This window comes from Anoplophora glabripennis, unplaced genomic scaffold, assembly GCF_000390285.2.
Source record: "Anoplophora glabripennis isolate ALB-LARVAE unplaced genomic scaffold, Agla_2.0 scaffold6, whole genome shotgun sequence".
Lineage (NCBI taxonomy): Eukaryota > Metazoa > Arthropoda > Insecta > Coleoptera > Cerambycidae > Anoplophora > Anoplophora glabripennis.
The window spans coordinates 1,479,876-1,498,858 of record NW_019416749.1 but is presented as its reverse complement, the minus strand read 5'-3'; the positions used below and the strand labels follow the sequence as shown (position 1 = coordinate 1,498,858).

General features: G+C 31.0%; 1 protein-coding gene across 1 annotated transcript in view; it reads right to left on the bottom strand.

Annotated features, from left to right (window-relative positions):
- Positions 1-18,533, bottom strand: part of LOC108911508 (serine/threonine-protein phosphatase rdgC) — a 100,522-nt gene extending 81,989 nt beyond the window's left edge. The window contains exon 1 of the mRNA XM_018716467.1: positions 18,421-18,533. The gene's annotated coding sequence lies outside the window, so the exon portion shown is untranslated. The remainder of the gene's footprint in view (positions 1-18,420) is intronic.
- Between the last annotated feature and the right edge of the window lie 450 nt (positions 18,534-18,983).

Sequence of the window (18,983 nt, the reverse complement as noted above, 5' to 3'; positions counted from 1 at the left end):
AAGCTTATAATTTAAGACGGTATAATCTAATACTAGTAATACTAAAAGAAGGTTAGGTTACATTGTCAACAAATTTGTGCAGTCAACTCATTTTGTATTTGTATTTAATTAATTATTGACTTAATTATTAAATATTAAGCTACCATCGACCCATCAGTGTTACAAAGTGAAATATTCTAGACAAAAGTTTTTATTTTGTAATTCCTCGATAGTGACAGTGTAATTTTTAATAAAGAAGTAAAAAATAAGAATAGCGTGCCGATTACATTAAAAACGAGATTCTTATTTCTTACTTTGCTTAATTTTTTAGTTTGTGCACAACTAGTTTTACAATGAACCGAGAAAACAATGCACCATTTCCGAACGTGGCGATATGGTGTTAGTGTATGGTGCAGCCGGAGAAAATGCGCTCGCGGCGACTAGGTTCTACCGCGAATTTTGGCCATAACGTCATCCTCCATGTGCAAATACAACAGTGCGTTCAGCGGCTGCGAGATACGGGAAGTGTTAGTCTTCGAGGAGAAGTACGTGGTCAGCAAGTGAACCTTAATGTTGAAGATGCAGTGTTGGAAAATCTTGACGAAGATCCCACAATTAGCATTCGATGACTCGCACAGCAAGTAGGAACCTCATCTCGTACCGTACTATCATCTGCAACCAGTTCAACAGATTTTACCCCCGGATTGTGATCAACGAAATTCCCCAAAATTTGAGAACGACGATTTGTTTACGTGGCTGGTCTACAGCACGTAACTTATCGTACATCACACGGACAGGGCCGTTCCAGAGAAAATATTTTAATCCATAATTGAACTTTAATTTACGAAAAAAAAAAACGCAAAAATTGAACTTTTTGTATAAGACTTTTCTATTACAAATATCGTTAGGAAGATGTAGTTTAATTTTTATAGATTATACACTCCACGCCCTGTATTGGTATATTTGTTAATTATCCCAATAAATATGACATGTTAGGTATAAAATAAAAATAATTAGTCTGACTTAGAAATATGGTGTTCATTTCCTTGACAGTTTCATCTGCTTATATCATTACATTTTTATTTCGTTCTAAAGTGAAAATATAATTTTGACTGTTATGTAGTTAATTTGTGTAGTAATTTTATATTTTATACTTAAAAAAATAATTACCAAATAAATAACAGTCACAGTTTTAATAAGCGTTCAAATGTTATCCACATAGTGATTTTTTAAATATTATTCGTATAGGTATTGTTCAGAACAATGAAAAGTTGAAGACTGTTATCAATAATTCAAATTTGAGAAATAAGAACTATTTGTTAATGTTATGTGAAAAACTTAATACCCACACTACGTAGATTGTATCAATTCTGGAATCTGGAATAATCAAGATAGAGATATACGAATATCCATTCAAATATTTTTACACTACACAATAAAAAAAAGAGGTACCTATTCCATTTACAAAATCAAACTTGCTATCCATTTCTAGCAAAATACCTAGGTAGTTACTTTTTTGATTGGGTTTATTTAACTTCATTTAAGTATTGATCACACATTTTTAAAACTGTAGCTAGATTTAATTCACTGGAAACAACGACGAGTAAATATTTGCAGGCATAACGCGTGTTATTAAAATTTTCATCCGGAATTACATTGGGTGTGATCAGAGGATTGTATAATTTCACAGCGTACTGCTATTGTCTCCCGGATTTTGAATTAATCCTAGAATCGATTCAAAATAAAATTTTGCCACACTGAATGCCAATGAATAACATATTTTACATAGGTATGAAATTTTATCACAATTGCGTAATTGCAACGAAACAGTTAAAGCAATAATCCGTGAAACAAGTGAATAATTGTGCAGATATTTTTATATTCAGTTCAACTGAATCATAAAAATATGTTATCATATAAACATCGCTAATCTTGATGTTCCACATGTTTTGCATGTAAAGAGATCAGGCACCGTATGTTACTTATAGATTTACGTTATATCATTGTGGTTAATATTTGAATTAACAATAATGCAAAAGTAATTTATTACAATATGTACAAAAGGAAATATTTTCAAAGAACTAGTAATGAATTACTGAATAGTAACCTTCACAACAGTTGAATTAATAAATATGTAGTACATATTTCTGTTTATAAAAAATATTAGATGTGAAAACGTTATAAAGAATATTGGGAAGTATCATCCATAGAAGTTTAGATTATATTCAGAAACTTTCACAATTAGGTATAAAGAAAATTAATAGAGTCAATATTTTTAAAGAAACTGTAAGTTGCATTAGGGTACTTTTAAATCTCAAAAAGATAGAAAAAAGTTTGAGTGTCATGAATTTTTCTGAAGAACTAGAATTTTGTAAACAAATGAAACAAATAAATCAAAATATTTCTGTTTATTTTTAAATTATTACATGTAATCGTAATTGTAATCTCTTAATTGTATTTCTCTCTCTCTCTTACAAATACACCCATCAAATCAAAACCAATCAATCAAAATTTATCTTTTATGTAAGAGCAACCACTGTAAACGCAAACAATTTTTATGTTCAATTAAAAAGATATAAGTTCAAAAATAGCAGAAACTATGTTTAAACACTGACATTCATCTCCAAAATATAGAGAAACACAATAAAACAACACACCTTACTTCTTAATTCACATAGTAACTGTGTCCGACCTTTGACTACATTGACTTGGGTTAAAATAAAAATTGGCAAATATAAATTACAATCTAAAAATATGAAAATGTTGTTGCACTGACGTAAACTTATATTCATGAAAATCGAATGAATGGCCTCCTACAACCTACGAACTTTGTTGGAATCGTACTATAATTATTGGATAGTGACCAAACCAATTATAAAATATTTGTATTAATGACGAAAACTAGGTATAAGGTAATTTATTAGGAGTTGGTCGTAAAGCCACTTTCTTAAGTTATATTCCATATAAAATGTTATTCGGGGTGTTTCCAAAATATAGTAGGTACCAAATAAACAACCCCCATACATTTTAAAAATGCTGAAAATTGTATTAAATTTTTGCAATTATATCAGTTAGTGACAAGTGACAGTGACAGTGACAGTTAGTCAAAATAATGATATATACAGGGTGTTCCATCTAAGAGGGATTCTTCTGTAACTCTGCAACTGTAAAATTTATAAAAAAATGGTTTTAATCAAAGTTGTCTGGAATCATGTGGGCCACATAAAAAAAATATTTTAGCTTTACAGGGTATTCAATTTCGCGTGGGTGCTACATAACTTTGTTATTTTAAATGGAACACCCTGTACATTATTGCATTTTGAATTCCTTGGTTAATATTAGGTAGAGTTTATTAAATGTACATGGTGTTTAAAACTTACCGTATTCGAGATATTTAGTTGTTTTTGAAAAAATGACGATATCAGCTCTCTAGAGAAGATTGTAGCTGTCGGACTGCAGTTTTAAGACTGGTAGAACCTAATAAAATTTATTTTTAATTATCAATAAAATGTTAAGCAATAAAATTGCTCTACACTAACAGCACTATGAAACAGCCCTCTGTTTAGCTGGAAAACAGCCTTCATTAAAAAAAATGTAGAGTTTTTCGAACTGACACCATTTTTATTAAAAAATAAAGAAGGTTTCATTATTTTTTAAATTATTGTTAAAATAATGTTAAATTATTTGAAAGGGACAAAAGCTTACGTCGTATTTACTACACCGTTAAGATAAAGTATTGCTAAAATATTTTTTTATCTTTGACATCTAAATTGAAACTGAACAAAATTTTATTAAGACTTGTTTGACCTCAGAAATTTCCCATTAAGCTGCAACCCATTAGTGATGCAACACCCTGTATAGCTACAAAATCAAAATAATTAGTGGTTTTGGTTACAAATTTCATAATTCTTATTCTTCGACAAACTTGTGTAAACAAAATTGACCCTGGATATATTTAGAAAACAAATACAAAGTATATATCTGTTTAAGAACGATATATGGAAGCTCAGGATTGAGAGGATAAGAGGAAATTATAGAATAGAGAAATGTCAGCTGAAACAGGAGAATAACATTGATTGACGTTTGACTGATTACCTAATATGCGAGACATTCTAATTGTAAGTTTCCGTTATTTCTGAACTGGCTGGGGCTTTTCGACACAAATTCTGAATAGGTAATAAGTTATATCCACATAAGTTATTGACTTTTGACCTAAGCCTTGTTATTAGCATGTAGGATAGAGGTAATATATTACTAAATACTGTTAAGTATTAAGTTAAAAAAATAACTGTGTGTCGCACAAGTTTTAGCGCAAATTTCTTGTAGTTATACGAAAAATATGAATATAAGGCTATAGAAAAAAGCTTATTATGACTATTTTTAGCACATATAAATCTTGTGTAGAAAGAAAAATAAAACACATTATGAAAATCAATACATTTAGGATGTATCTGAAAAAATTGTAATATTTGTGAAACTGTAAATTAAGAGAAAAGCCATTAGTAAATTAAGAGGTCCACGCTTTTCTTTGTTTACCACTTGTCGCCTCTTTGAAACGTTCACATAAGTGGAAAATATCGAATGGCAAATTTATCACTGAAGTTGAACATTTTATTGAGTAACTAAGGCACCAGGCTTGGGAAATTTGGCCCATTTTGTGAGACTACAATAAAAAGCAATTTAATGATACAGGCAAATGCTAAGGTCCACCACTTTCAATAAAATGAGACGCTAGTGAATTTATTTTAATACATTTAACAGTTAAACTATCTTTAATCTTAGTGACGCTACTGACTTTGCACGCAAACGTCAAACTCTAGTTAAGCAGTATATTCGTAAATAGGGAAATGAAAAGAAGGATATACATGAAGATACATTCAAAATGTATATATTTGAGGTATGGTTCTCCTCTGGAAAATATATATATTTTTTTTCATTTTCGATATGTATATTTTATTTCTAATCAAAATAATCTTTTGTTTCTTTTTGCAACTTTTATCGTTTTGATACAAATTAGTAAATTATGAAGATGTGTTCAAAATAGTCACTTAGGTACTCCCGTATTCTGATGAATCTGTTCCTTTCCTCAAGGTGCTGTACTGTCTGTTGCACATTATCATATAATTCGTGAGTGATTAAACCAAGTTAATTAAAGCCAATGCTATTGTTATTAGATCCTCTTATGCGCTATACGATGGCCAACTATTTGATGGGTCACCAAACACCTCTTAAACAAATTAATGACTGGCGTTCGTAAGCATGTTAGGAGCGTTACATACAGCTCATATAGAAGCCCTACAGGCCCCTACAAACTGCACATATTGGTTACGAGAGAAACAAGAATTACCTCATATCGGCTAAAATATTAGGGGCAATGGCTACATAAAGCTCATAACTCGAAGAAAAGGGGAACTGCTAGCGACAAGATATTTCCTACCTACATATTTCAAAGAAACTTCGAAAACCAATCCTGATTTTTTGGTCCTGAAAGGACTCGATTGGTTTATTGACAGGTCGGAGACAGATAGTGCTCTTCTAGTTTGAAGTATTCGCTATCACATTTAGTTGGTGATTGGTTTGATCTCAGAAATCCCTATAAAGTTTATAGATGATATATTTAAAGCTTTTCATAAATCTCGAATTATATAACAACGTTTTAAATGTTAAAATGGACAGCCTACTCTGTTTGCTGTATAGTCCATCTAGCTATGTTGAATACATCAAAGTATATTAATGCATTGACCTAATTAAGATGTTTGCCAAATGGGATTTCACAAATCAATAATTAAAAGAACGGATGACAGGCGTCGACGGCCCAGTTTTTAAAGGATTATAAAAGGTCAGAGATTCGTTTATAACATTAGAGTAGGGTACAATAACTACATCAATGTTAAAAAGCAGCTATAATGGTAAATGTATTCACATGGAATTATTTCAGTAATATAATAAATATGCTTTTAATGCACATTTTTAAACTAAATAAAGTAATAATCATATTGCAGTAAGGAGACGACATCAGATGGATTACCCTGAACGACAAGTACGGAATAACTCAGATAGTGAGTTTTAAACGCTGTGGAAGAAGGTCCTGGTACCAGTACCCGAAGATTACACAGGTCAACAAAATTTAACTTTTTTTGGAAGCAGAATATATATTTCCGAAGGATTTAGGTGCGCTGAATCCGAATCTGGCAGCAGAATTGCTCTATTACGTCAGGTTTGTGAGACATCTTAACCTAAAAGTGCAAAAAACACTGTTTTTCGTCATATTTGAGGTTATATAGTAAATATAGTATTATATTCTTTTTAAAAAAACTAATACATTGAATCTAAAAGTACAAGACTCCCTCCTTCGAATGCCGTCGAGTTTGCTCAAATATCTTTTTTTTTTCGTTGAGATATCACATGTTGCAATTTTTAAGTTTCTCAGTTTCTTAATATGCGAAAATCTACTAAGGATCTCTTAGACATCAAGCAGTCGATTGCAATTCAGAAACTTCATACCCACACGGTTTGTGGGCTTGGGGTTTGTAAGTGTGGAGTTTGTAGGTTCGGGTTTTGTGGGATTGGGGTTTGTGGGTTTAGGGATTGTGGGTTTGGGGTTTGTGGGTTTGCGGATTTGGAGTTTGTGAGTTTGAATTCGTATGTATCGAAGGTTTCTGAGTATGAAGTGTCTGAACTACAATCAACTGTTTGACGTCTAAGGGATCCTTAGTAGATTTTCGCATATTAAGAAACTGATAAACTTAGAAATTTCAACATGTGATAACTCAAGGAAAAAAAAAGATATTTGAACAAACTCAACGGCATTTGAAAGAGGGAGCCTTGTACTTTTAAATTATATGTATTTTTTTAAGAATAGATGGCATTACTACATAACCTCAAATATGACGAAAAACAGTGTTTTTTGCAATTTTAGGTTAGGATATATCAAAAACCTGACGTGATAGAGCAATTCTGCGCACCAAAATCCTTCGGGAATGCATATTAGTGTGTTTGCTTCTTGGCCCTTGTTGACCTGTGTTATACCTACAACTATTCTACCTATTCATACCGCAGATCCCAAGTGTGTATGTGTCGCGACTAATACGCGCTGTTTGTAGTCACACGTCACAATAGATCGTCCAGCGGCGGAGAATTTAAGAAAACGTGTTTCAAATATAGCTAGCATATAAATAAGACCCCTGTATACATAGGTATATCTATTCCAGACTCAAACATGTTAAAATATTATCAGTATTATCATTCAGCACAGATTCTGCTGTTTTTACTGTTTACGTATTTACCGGATTCTATATTATTTATTCATTTCGTGAACTATATTTCAAATAAAACTCAGCATTAATAATATATTTTACCCACGCTGATGACATACAGTTGTATACCTACTATAATGTGCTTACTTTTCATTCTATAAACATTTGTTTATAGAATATAGAATAAACATGTTTTTATTCGACCAAGGGGACCTTCCTACTATTATTAAGATAACCACAATGGAAAATTCTTATCCCATGAATTCTGCACAGAAAATAAATTGCAAGTAAAAATTCAAGCATTATTTGTAATTATTGTTAGCGAAGATTTTTAGATAGAATATTTTTATTATCTAACTTTTATATATTTAGCATTTTTTTCATGATAATGATAATGAACAAAAAATTTTTAACTATACGAGTAGATATTTAAATATATATAGGATTTCTGGAAAATTCATTATTTTAGCTAAATATCAACAAACACTTTTATTTGATTATGTGTAAGATGTAAACAAGAGGGAGAATAATTGAAGATTACCCGTAAAGTTTTACGATTTAATTTCCGACATTAAACTTTAATTGAAATTTCGACTATATTCCCTGCCCTTACAATAAAGATGACAACGATGCGGTATCTTGTTAATATTTATTAGCTTTTATACCGTTCTTACCTTGATTGTAATAAAAACAGGACTTTAAGACATAACACAGATCTGGAAGTATAAATTTTATGGAGGAAATGTCCCTGGAGAAAATAAACATTTTGTGGGTATTCGGTCCGCAGGGAAGCCAGTTTATTTGATTTTCCTTTTGAATTAAATTTTTAATTTAGTTTCAATATTATAAAAATCAGATTTAATAAACTTTAAATAACAATGGCCAAGTTGTTCTGTCAAATGTAAAAGAACATATTTTATTTATGTAAATTAAAAATAATTGTGAAAGGCAAAATAATGCAATTATATTTCTTCTGTTTCAAACTGTTTATGAAGGATTATCTTTAATTATTTTTAAAATATAATATTCGTCATAAAGTTCTAGGAACCTATGATGGTATAAATAGTTTTTAATTCCGTTGCGGCGTTGCCAAATTATTTAGGAAATTCTTTAAATTTTGAAGAAAACGTAATTTGTTAAAATTTGAAGTAATTTTCAAATAGTTGTAGTTAGAACCAAAATATTTGGCACTGCGACAGTCAAGTTAGGTGACTACCCCAGATCTGTAAAATATTATCATTTTATACAAAGTGATTTATATAAACATGCCAAATTTAAAAAAATCACAACAATACCTTTATTTGTATCTCATCGTGTTAACTTTTTTTAATTTGTTTATTAGGGTGAGGAAGGTTTAGACAAAGGACGAACGGTTTTACATAATTTCCGAGGGATGGTATGTCGTTTAAGGGCCATCGTTAACGAAATAGCTTTAATTTGTAGGAATCGTTACCAGTTGCCAGGCAACTAACTTTCTTCACCATGCTAAGGTAACGGTTTATAGTGCATTAATGTGAGAAATTAATACAAATGTGTTCCTCTCACCCTAACTGGCTAATGACCTAGTGAATTTTCAAGTTTTCCCTTAACCACACCCACACTGGTCGTTAGATTAGCGAAAGGTAACTTACTTGAAACTGTGTTTAAGTAACTGATGATTAATATGGTATTTTTGATAATGTTTATTTAAAATCATTGCAATTGATGCCTTTTCTATATTTATCATTTTTTTTTACTTGTACGGTATGATTTTCTTTAAAAATATTTGTTATAAGAAGAAACTAATAAAATAAGAATTATTTATTAAGTTTAATATTATTTTATCCACAATCACCTTATAATCGAATTTTTATCCACACATATGAACCGTCTAAAGTGATACTTTAGTGGAACTTTATTTCACTAGTAGAATAAAGAAAAAATAATAAACCTATAATAAATCAAATTTAATTTTACTTATTAACATTTACATTTATACTAACAGACATTTCGTTTTTTATTTTATCAGATTTAACTTCCTTTCCGTTAATAACAATCCTCGTTGTAGCCATCATTTTCGGAACGCATAACATCTGTCGAAGTTTGTGAAGAATTTGCACAATTTAGGGATGTCTCTTCTTGTAAAGAACAGCTATATTTTGCTTGGATTTTCTTAATCAAGTTTGTTAGATATAGACTTCTCAACATAACTTTCTGCTACAGAGGAGCTCCTCCATCCACCATACCGTTTGATGGTTGTAAGATCAGCACCTTTATTGGCCAATAAAGTTGTTGAAGTGCGTTTCATACAATGACCGGTATATGCTTCTGAGTTTGCGATATTCTGGAACGAAGCAACTACTGAGGGTACCTTCGCCAATGGGTTGATTCCAAACGGCTGAGAAGTACATTTTTGATTGATGTATCTTAAAAGAAATCTGTCTTGTGTTAGGCGAATTGGGCACAGAGAAATATATTTTTTGCATATTTCAACAACATTCATGCAATCCTTCTTCTATAAATGTAAATTTTCTGGAAATGCTCGTCTTGGTGTCAGGTATTGAAACAAGTAGGTAATTCACATAGATCTAATATAGTATACTATTAAATCTATGGTAATTCCAACATCCTGTCTGTCACGACAGGCACCAGAAACCCTCATTACTGCAGCTTTTTTTATTTGTATCCTCGATTCACTTTTCAAATAAGCAGTAAGCTTGTTATATTTTCCAATATCTATATTTTTGTAGACGGTTATAGTAGCCTTCAGCATCGAATACTTCGACCACATAAATGCAATTGAATATTTTTTTACCAAATTCAGATAGAACTGTCTATTAAACAATTGATAATAAACAACGTACCATACCAACCAGTAGATATAACAGAACCTACTACGTTTCATTGAGTACTAAGTTGTAAGAAATCAAGTCGAGCGAATATTTTTTTATTAAAATCTGATAATTCAGACTCCACAAATATGATTGTGATGTTATTCTGGATAAAACGTTGTATTGTATTCGTGTTTTAATTGCCTTTTATCCACTTTAAGAATATTAAACTTAAATAATCTTACGTGGATAAAACACTTGTACGATAAATAACTATTAATACTTATCAAATTTCTCGTAGATATTTTCTCTAGAATTTTTCTTTCCCAAACCACTACGTTTTTTGTGATTAATGAATATTGAATCTCTCGGGTTTATCTGATTCTAAACTGATGTTTTATGTATTTTTCAAGAAAACTGGACCCGCACTCGAAAGGAGATCTCATTAAAAATTGAAAAGGTATCCATCTAGGGTTAACTGTCGTGGGATTTTGACTTAGATTATTACGCACTGCAAATCTAAAAATCAACATTAAAGCTTTAAGCTTTAACACGTCAATGTTAGGAAAAAATCTATAATAATACCTATACAATATGTACGGGTTATTACAGTTCAAATTAAGTATCTTTTTTTATTAAAAAATAGTTGAATGATTTTAAAATGATTGGCAGTCGTTTATACCTAAACCAAAAAGTTAAATTTCATTAGTATTTTTTGCTATGTACCTTCACAATTTTCATGTTTTTCTAAAATGGTGTGTGTAAAATCCATTTAGTTACAGTAATTTACTAACTATGAATAAATTCGTATTTCATTTGCAGATCAAAAACCTTAGATATTCGATTAGTAAGATCAGTTGGCACCTCTCATTCTAAAATGTTCAAGTTTGATCAATCAATTCGATCAAATGCTGTACTAAAGCCCGTAAAAATTAGTATTTGTTTGAAGAGAATAACGCTGGTTGTTAGACAAAAAGCACCAATGAGTTCCAAATTATTCTTTCTATAATTTTAAAGCATATGTAGACCAAACTAAAAGGTATAATTGTTTCATCCGGTGTATCCCCGTTTTTGTAAACAGGTTTTAAAGTCTTAGACAATCACCAGGAAGAGAGTAATATAAAGAGGAACACACAAAAATGTCATCTAGAGGTTTTTTAGAAAAAATAATCGAATTTGTTTTAAATAATTGGAAGCAGTTGATATGTACTGAAAGATGAATCGTGTGAGAGTTTATATAGTTGTTCAAGTACAAATTCTTCTGAAAAAGTCATTTCAGAAAGAGAGTTTATGTTTCTAATAGAACCTAAATCAGACAAAGGAGCATTAGATTCAGTGGAGAACGCAGATTTTAATTGATATGCTAATACATTAATCGTCATCTGACTTTCTTATTTGTGGCAAAAATATTTTTGAAGACTGTTTGATGCGAATGTATTTAAAATATTTTTGAGATCTTTAACTGGACATACTGGATCCTTCATCAGTTGTAAGATCAAGTTGGCTTATATTTCTTTCCCAGTTAACGTTCAGTGAAGGGTTTTGCACAAAGCATTATGCTTTGTGGGGTTTTATAATCCATGGATTTAAAATAAAAAATCTGCTAGTCTGCTAAGATAATGGTATTATAGTAGAAAATAATTTCTTTAATATAATTTGTAGAGGTACAAGGACCGTTACAGCATATTACTTGACTATCCGCAATTAAAGTAACATTATCACACCGAACAGATGGCAAATACTTGAAAAAATGATCAGATTTGTTTATAAGAACTTGATCACTTGATCTTAAGGAAGTTTCTTGATTCGTTTGAAAATGTAGCATTTTTTGAGGTAATAGAGCCCTTACAAAATTAATTTGGCGTTATACTCAACATTGTTCTAATAAAAAACTAATAATGGCAACAATAATCTGACAATACCACTATTAAGTATATGCTCAAAATGGCTAGGGATCAGCATGTTCTATTTATTCTGGTATCAAACTCATACTTTAATGTTTATGTATGTATTTAAGCTTAGTTTTAACATCATGCAAATAAAACTTATTAAAAAAATACACGTTAATGACAGATTCTACTTCATGCAGTTTTGATTAGATGATGTTCCATCTGCTAGCACCATATCCATTGTGGGTATATCGATACATATTTACACACCATAGATACACACGCAGAATACAAATCGCACATCCAACATATAAGAGAAATAAATCATTCCAAAATAACCAGAAATGCAACGGTTTTCACAGTGTTCCTGTTGCACATTTTTTAATTGTTTCATACTGGGTAAAGAGGATAATTGAATTATGTTAGAAATTCAAATAAAGATTAGGTAATAAGAGTATATACGTCGTTAAAGGTATGTTACCAATCATTATTTTCATTTTTAACTGTCAACACTTAATTTTAAATATGTTTGGATTACGCGATATGTGTTGTCAACGAGTGTTAGTGTTATTATTTTATATGCATTCTTACTTTTGACTCTCACCATTTGTAGAACTTCTATTTACACACCCTGTATTTTCAGTTTAACTGGTTCAGAAAAACTTGAATAGAGAAAATATTACGGATCAAAATGACATTTCGAGATGTACTGATGTAATTTTTTGTCGCTAAATTTCGTTATAGAAATACCAGAATTCCGATAGCAACTGACAATACAACCGGAGAATCTTTTTTCCGGTTAACCGGACCCCTTCCAATTACAGGGATCCTAATCGAAAAATAAATCCTAATCTGATTTTCTCTTTCTTTGTTCATCAGGGTACCTAAAAGATTATTATTCAGTTACGGGATATATTTGTCCCTAAACCTTATTTCATTTTCTTCTTCGTTTAAAGGATATAAATATCTTTCGGTTGCGCAATAAAAAATTGTGCTGTCATGATATTTTTTTATTATCTTATCCACTCCCGCCCCATTTATGTTTCCGTTGTTCATTGATTTAATAATGACTTTGCACCAATGCAAAAACATGTTATATAGAACTGAATAAAGCTATTAAAATGAAAATTAATATGAATGTTGTCATCCTTGTATACGTCTCATCACGAACTTCATAGATGAATATTTGGGAAACTGGTGGAACATATCCAGAATACGCGAAATTTTTTAAATTGTCTATTACCTTTTTCACAGTTGCTTGAGATATTTTTCTGGATATCGAGCAGCAAACATGTCACAAGATCTTGAAATAACTTTATCACATTGTCCATAAATAATGAATAAATTTAAATAACCTTCATGAGTATAATTTAATCTCTCTTGAATTCTTAAAGCTGAAGACTATTGGTGACAATTAAAAACCTGTGATGGTTGTCAACTTCATATTCGATAATTGTATAAAAATTGGAAAATTTTCATGTAAAATCCGATAAATTAGGCCTTCCTCTACAAAATGTCCAATTCGCACAAAAACATAAACCTGTGTTTCTGGGAAAACTAAATTTTGATGACAGTCTGCTTCTGTCAATTTTTGCTTAAAAATCAAAATATCGCGGAAACGGTCAATCCTAAGTATGGAGTGTGCTGTATGTTTTCAACTTAAAAATAAATGCTCTTTCCAAGAATGCAGTAACATACAGGGGGTTCCATTTAAAATAAGAGAGTTGGTATCGACTTTCGGTATAACCGGAAGTACGATGACCTTGAAAATATTTTTGCTTGGTAGGCCCCACGGTCCGTATCACACCACCACAATTTCAAAAAAATCATAAAGCGGTTTCCCAGATATCCATCGAAGTTCGGTGAAGTTTGGTGAGCCACCCTGTATATATGTATATATGTATATAATAGAAGTTATGTCTATTCATAAATTTATATACGACGTATATACAATTTTGTTTGTATTAGACGGACCTCAGTACTTATCAAGGATATTCTGCTCAATAATGTTTATAAGTTTGAAGTAAAAATATTTCGATATAAACTCAATTTGCACTGAACCAATAGCTGTGACTAGGTACACTTCGTGACGTCTACTTTAACTTATTTTTAACCCACCCAACCGGCACGTGTTTATTCTAAAAACAGTGGTAGTTTACACGAATTACATGATACGACATCTAATTCATTGTATCCCTGCGAAAAGCTTTTTTTATTAAAATGCTAACTTAGCTCAATCCAGTCTAACGAAAGTTAACATTTAAAGCGAAGTCAGATTGAAGATTAATTATTTAAAACATTTTTAGAAAGCAGAAAAGTAAAAATGTAGATTGTTTTGAAAATTAGCAAAGTAACGCATGGACAAATTTATGTCTGGGTTATTTGCTCTCGTCAAAACAAAAAAGATGATAAGAAATAATCTATCAAATATGCAAATCACGATTTTGTGCGAAGTCAAATAACTTTTTTTGACAATTGAAACTTCAGTCTCTCATTTAGGCATCGATGTTTGAAGAACAGTAGCCACTTTTAACATTTGCTGTAATGATAGTTTTGTTTATTTGTTAATAAATAATAAAAAGTAATTATCCTTAAAAAAAGTACCTAATATAAGTAGAAGAGCTTTCTAAAAATGTGTAAAAGAATGACAATACCATTAAAAATATGATGGTATTGGTATTGTAGTTCTATTAGCGATTATTCAGCATCTACACAATGACACCAAAAGACGCATTTTTAAAAACAGAAAACGATCTGTCTGAGAGTGTTTTTAACAAGGCAGCTGTTTCAAAAATGTCGAATTTAATCGTTACTTCATTACAAACAGGAATTTTACCTATAACAAAATATTAAAGCTTTGAGTGATTTAAACTGATTTGAATGAGTAAAAATGAATGTAATCAAAGCATCGAACAAAGCTTTTCTGACTGCTTTAAATTATTATTGTGTTGTACAAACTTTTAAAGTAATTGTTTATTCTATCAATAGTCTTACTATCTATATTTCTACACTTCTCCGGAGAATAGCTTTTTAGCATATCATCAGTTAATACTTGTAAATTTCAAGAATGTGTACTTTTTTATTACTGTCAATTATAATCCTAATAGACAATTCTAATTTTTTTACACCAAATAAAATTCTAAGAAAATGTTCAAAATAAAAATTGTTACTATTAGTTTTATAATGATTAAACTATTAATTATATTAATCATTGCTGTCTAAATCTATGAAGTATATTTAACTATAAGTTGGTTATAGAAAAATAGATAATTAAGTGGTCAGCTAATCTATGGTTACAATAATAAACCATGATCATAGTATGAAGTGTTGTATGAAACTTGATCAAGAAATTGTTAACTAAACCAAGCATTTAAATTAATTTTTTTAGTTGACAACACCCATTTCTTTTGGGATAATTTACCATAATTGTGGTTATATTTCTAGTATGACCCCACCACAAAATATATTATGCTTTGTGAACCTTAAGCTACCATTGAGTAGAAAGTTAATTATATATCATTCCATTCAGCATAATATTTTCTCATCTTTATTAATAATAAATTAACGCTCATAGTATTCGTATCATAAAATGAATAAGAAAATATATAAAAATATACATAACTCAAAAAACTTACATTTTTCATTTTATTTACAGTCCATACGATATTTGTTGAGATATAAGTCCATAATACACTTACGAAGAAACACTATTTCGTAACTGAAAAACACAGTATGCGAGCTGTTACAGTGAACCCCACATTGCCAATGTCTTTCTTCCTCGGGTGTGTGTCGAATGCGGTTAATCCAAGAAAGTGGCGCAGGGGTCTTCTTGGTATTCTATTTCAACACATATCGTACGGACTGTACTTATAATAATGTATTTCATATATTGAGTAGAAACCTGAAAGTTGATAACATATCTGGGCAACCAAGCTACCAAGCTACCAAGCTACTCTTAGTATCCGGTGATACTTTACTCACTTCGAATCTACTCGTATACCAAGTTAAGTAACGTGTCAAGTTCTAAGTGGCATCCGATTTTAGTCATATTGTTACAAATGGAAATCATATTCCATTTTCATGCTTGATTTAACATTTTCTTTTCATGTCACATCTATCAAAATCTAGACAAAAGACAGAATCGTTATTTTCACACCCAAATGTTAACACGATTTAGAAAGAAACAAACAAACAGTAATGAGAGTTTCAGTTCAAGGCGAGGGATGTGTTTTTGTTTTTCCGCTTCATTCTTAGAGTTTTCGTAAAACTTTACCGATTAGGACCAGACTACAACATTAAGACCAAGTTTGCAACACTTTCAGATACAACTTGCAAGAATTATCGTCAATTTTTGATAAATGTAGATATTACTTAAGGAAATCTGCATAACTTTTAAACTGTAGACCTGTTTAAAATGTAATACGTAGGGAAACTATGAGCAAACATTAAGGAGGTGATTGTTACACCATTGTTTTTACAAATGAGTGTTACATATACAGGGTGTATTTAAATGACGGGGCACAAATGATACCAGAGATTCCTTAGGTGAAAATAAGTTGATAACATACATATATTCCAAGTCGCATAGTAAAAAACTACAGGATGTCAGAGTGGAAAATAAAAAACTTTTTTTCCTTAATAAAAAAAACATACTCTTCCGACATTTTGCCACACAAAAAATCGTCAAAAATACTCAAGTAAGTCTTACTCATTTGCTGGCTAAACACAAGCTTAGCGTAGCAGCTTCCTAAAAATGGATAGGTACGTGACTGACAATGCTACCAACAGTACCAACACACAATAAAAGAATCAACTCGACAGACAAGATACAACACGAGCAATTTGAAAATTGCCGTTACTTTTTTATCAAACTTGTATATAAAATCATCATCAAATCATTGTACTAATCTGAAAAAAGGGAGAAATTCAAATAATTCGACAAATAATTAAGAAATTCGACTGTTTTCCTTAAAACAACCATTCGAAGGAAAAATATTTTCGAAAAGGGGAGGGGGGATTAGAATGAAACACTTGAAGAAAAACCAGATTTGGATGAGACATCGTATGTTGGTTCTCACAACGAACAGTGACTTCTAATTGAAGCATATTTAACATAAGAAATCTGTAGTAATATATACAGGGTGTCTTACGGTGACGGCCCATTAGAATTATTTCAGACTACATCGATTTGAATTTTAAAAATTTGGGATACCGGGTATATTTTGAAAATCAGAAACTCAAATTCGGTACTGCCTTTAATTTCTACAAAATTCAATTTCTTGTCGAAAATAAGGTTTTTCTCAAAAACTATAATTTGGCCTGAAAATACATATAAGAAGAAAACGTTCTGCTATTTATAATTTACAGAAGTTTACAAAATGTTAGTCAATTCTTAGACAGATGTTTCTTTGTTTGGTGTTTGCTTTATGCTTTATGCATTCAATAATAAGTTTAATTTTATCTTTGTTTTGTGACCAGTATTATTCAAATATCTCCTGTTCTTGTCTTTTTCCTAAATATTTTCATTTGTAGCAGTTACTTTCTTTTCGTTATTTCGAATCGTTTTTTCAGGTTTTTTTGCAGTTTTACTAGTTACAAATTTTTTAACAATAATTATTACATATTTTGCTTTACTTAGAAGAAGTACAATGTTTTGTAGTTTGTGTATAACTGTAGAAAGTCAAGCCGAATGTTGGTGCACTTACCTTTGATAATTTGTTTATTACAATAAGCAAAATCTTTCATTTAAGTTGTAAGAAATAAAAATGTTAAGGGTTATATCTTATTTATTTATTTATTTTTACAGTATTCAACGTGCAATTAACCAATTACAGGATAAGGGAGAAAAAATTGTTAAAAAAAAACGGTATTTACTTAATATCAGTATCAGTACCTACATCGAGTAAGCAATTGAAAAATAAATACACATACATATTATTCTGACGTTAGGTTTGAACACGCAAACAGAACATTTATTTGTTTCATGGGGTTCTGATAACAATATTGGCACAATTTTCTCAATTAAATCTCGCTTCAGTTATTACGGTTATGTATAACTTATAATATAACAGCAATAACATATTGTTTTTTTCTCAGATAACCGGAAAACTAATTCGAAAATGGATAAGAAATACATAAAAGCAAATTATGTCGATAAATAAAATATTATCATTAAGTTGTTAATTATTCTATTGTTCAGTATTCAAAGATGCAATTATTTATATATAAATAACTGAAACAATATTGGTACTGTAGCCTATATGCCTGACACCTATTCCCATATACCAGTAAACTTAACGCCGACATTCTAAAATTAACGCAGGCATCAGCTGATCGTGAGTTATTTTCAACGCAATTTCGTAAAACATGCTGTGCAACACCGGTCGTATTTATAAGAACCACAAGCCAAGTTTTCAGAATCTTACAAAGTTATAAAAAATATTAAATAGTGCGTCTAGTTAAAAATAATAATGCTTGATGACTCACAACTGTTCTTCGCTGGATATGTCTAGATGAAATGTGCCATGTTGAAGTTGAACGAAGTATTAATACGAGTTTCACGAAGACGCGGAAGTTTATGAGGTGGACCCAGCTGGCGGCGGCCGACGCTGGCTGAAAACTAGCGTTCTAGCGCCGCGACGCTTCTCGCGGACATTTAGATTCAAAGCTCTGCGCCGCGCCAGCACGCAAGCCTGCCAGGTGCAGCCGCTGCTTAGCTTTGCGGATTTGACGAATTTGGCAGGGGTTAATTAGTGGTAAATAACGGAGGTGCCGTGGGCGAAATGTCGCTGTGGGGAAATAGTGCCGGAAAGAATTGTTTCACTTGGTATGTTCTGAATTCAGGGTTCGTTACGCTGTCCTCGAGGGATAAATTGAGGAAAGGTGTACACTTATAAGGAGATGCAACGGTAATGCGTGGTAATGCTAGGTAATGCGAGGTAATGCGATGTAATCCAGGGTAATTTCTAAGGAAATTAGAGTAATGCAAAGGTAGTACAAGAAAGTTGTCAAAAATTATAGCTAATCCTAAATGGGGGGTCATATTTATA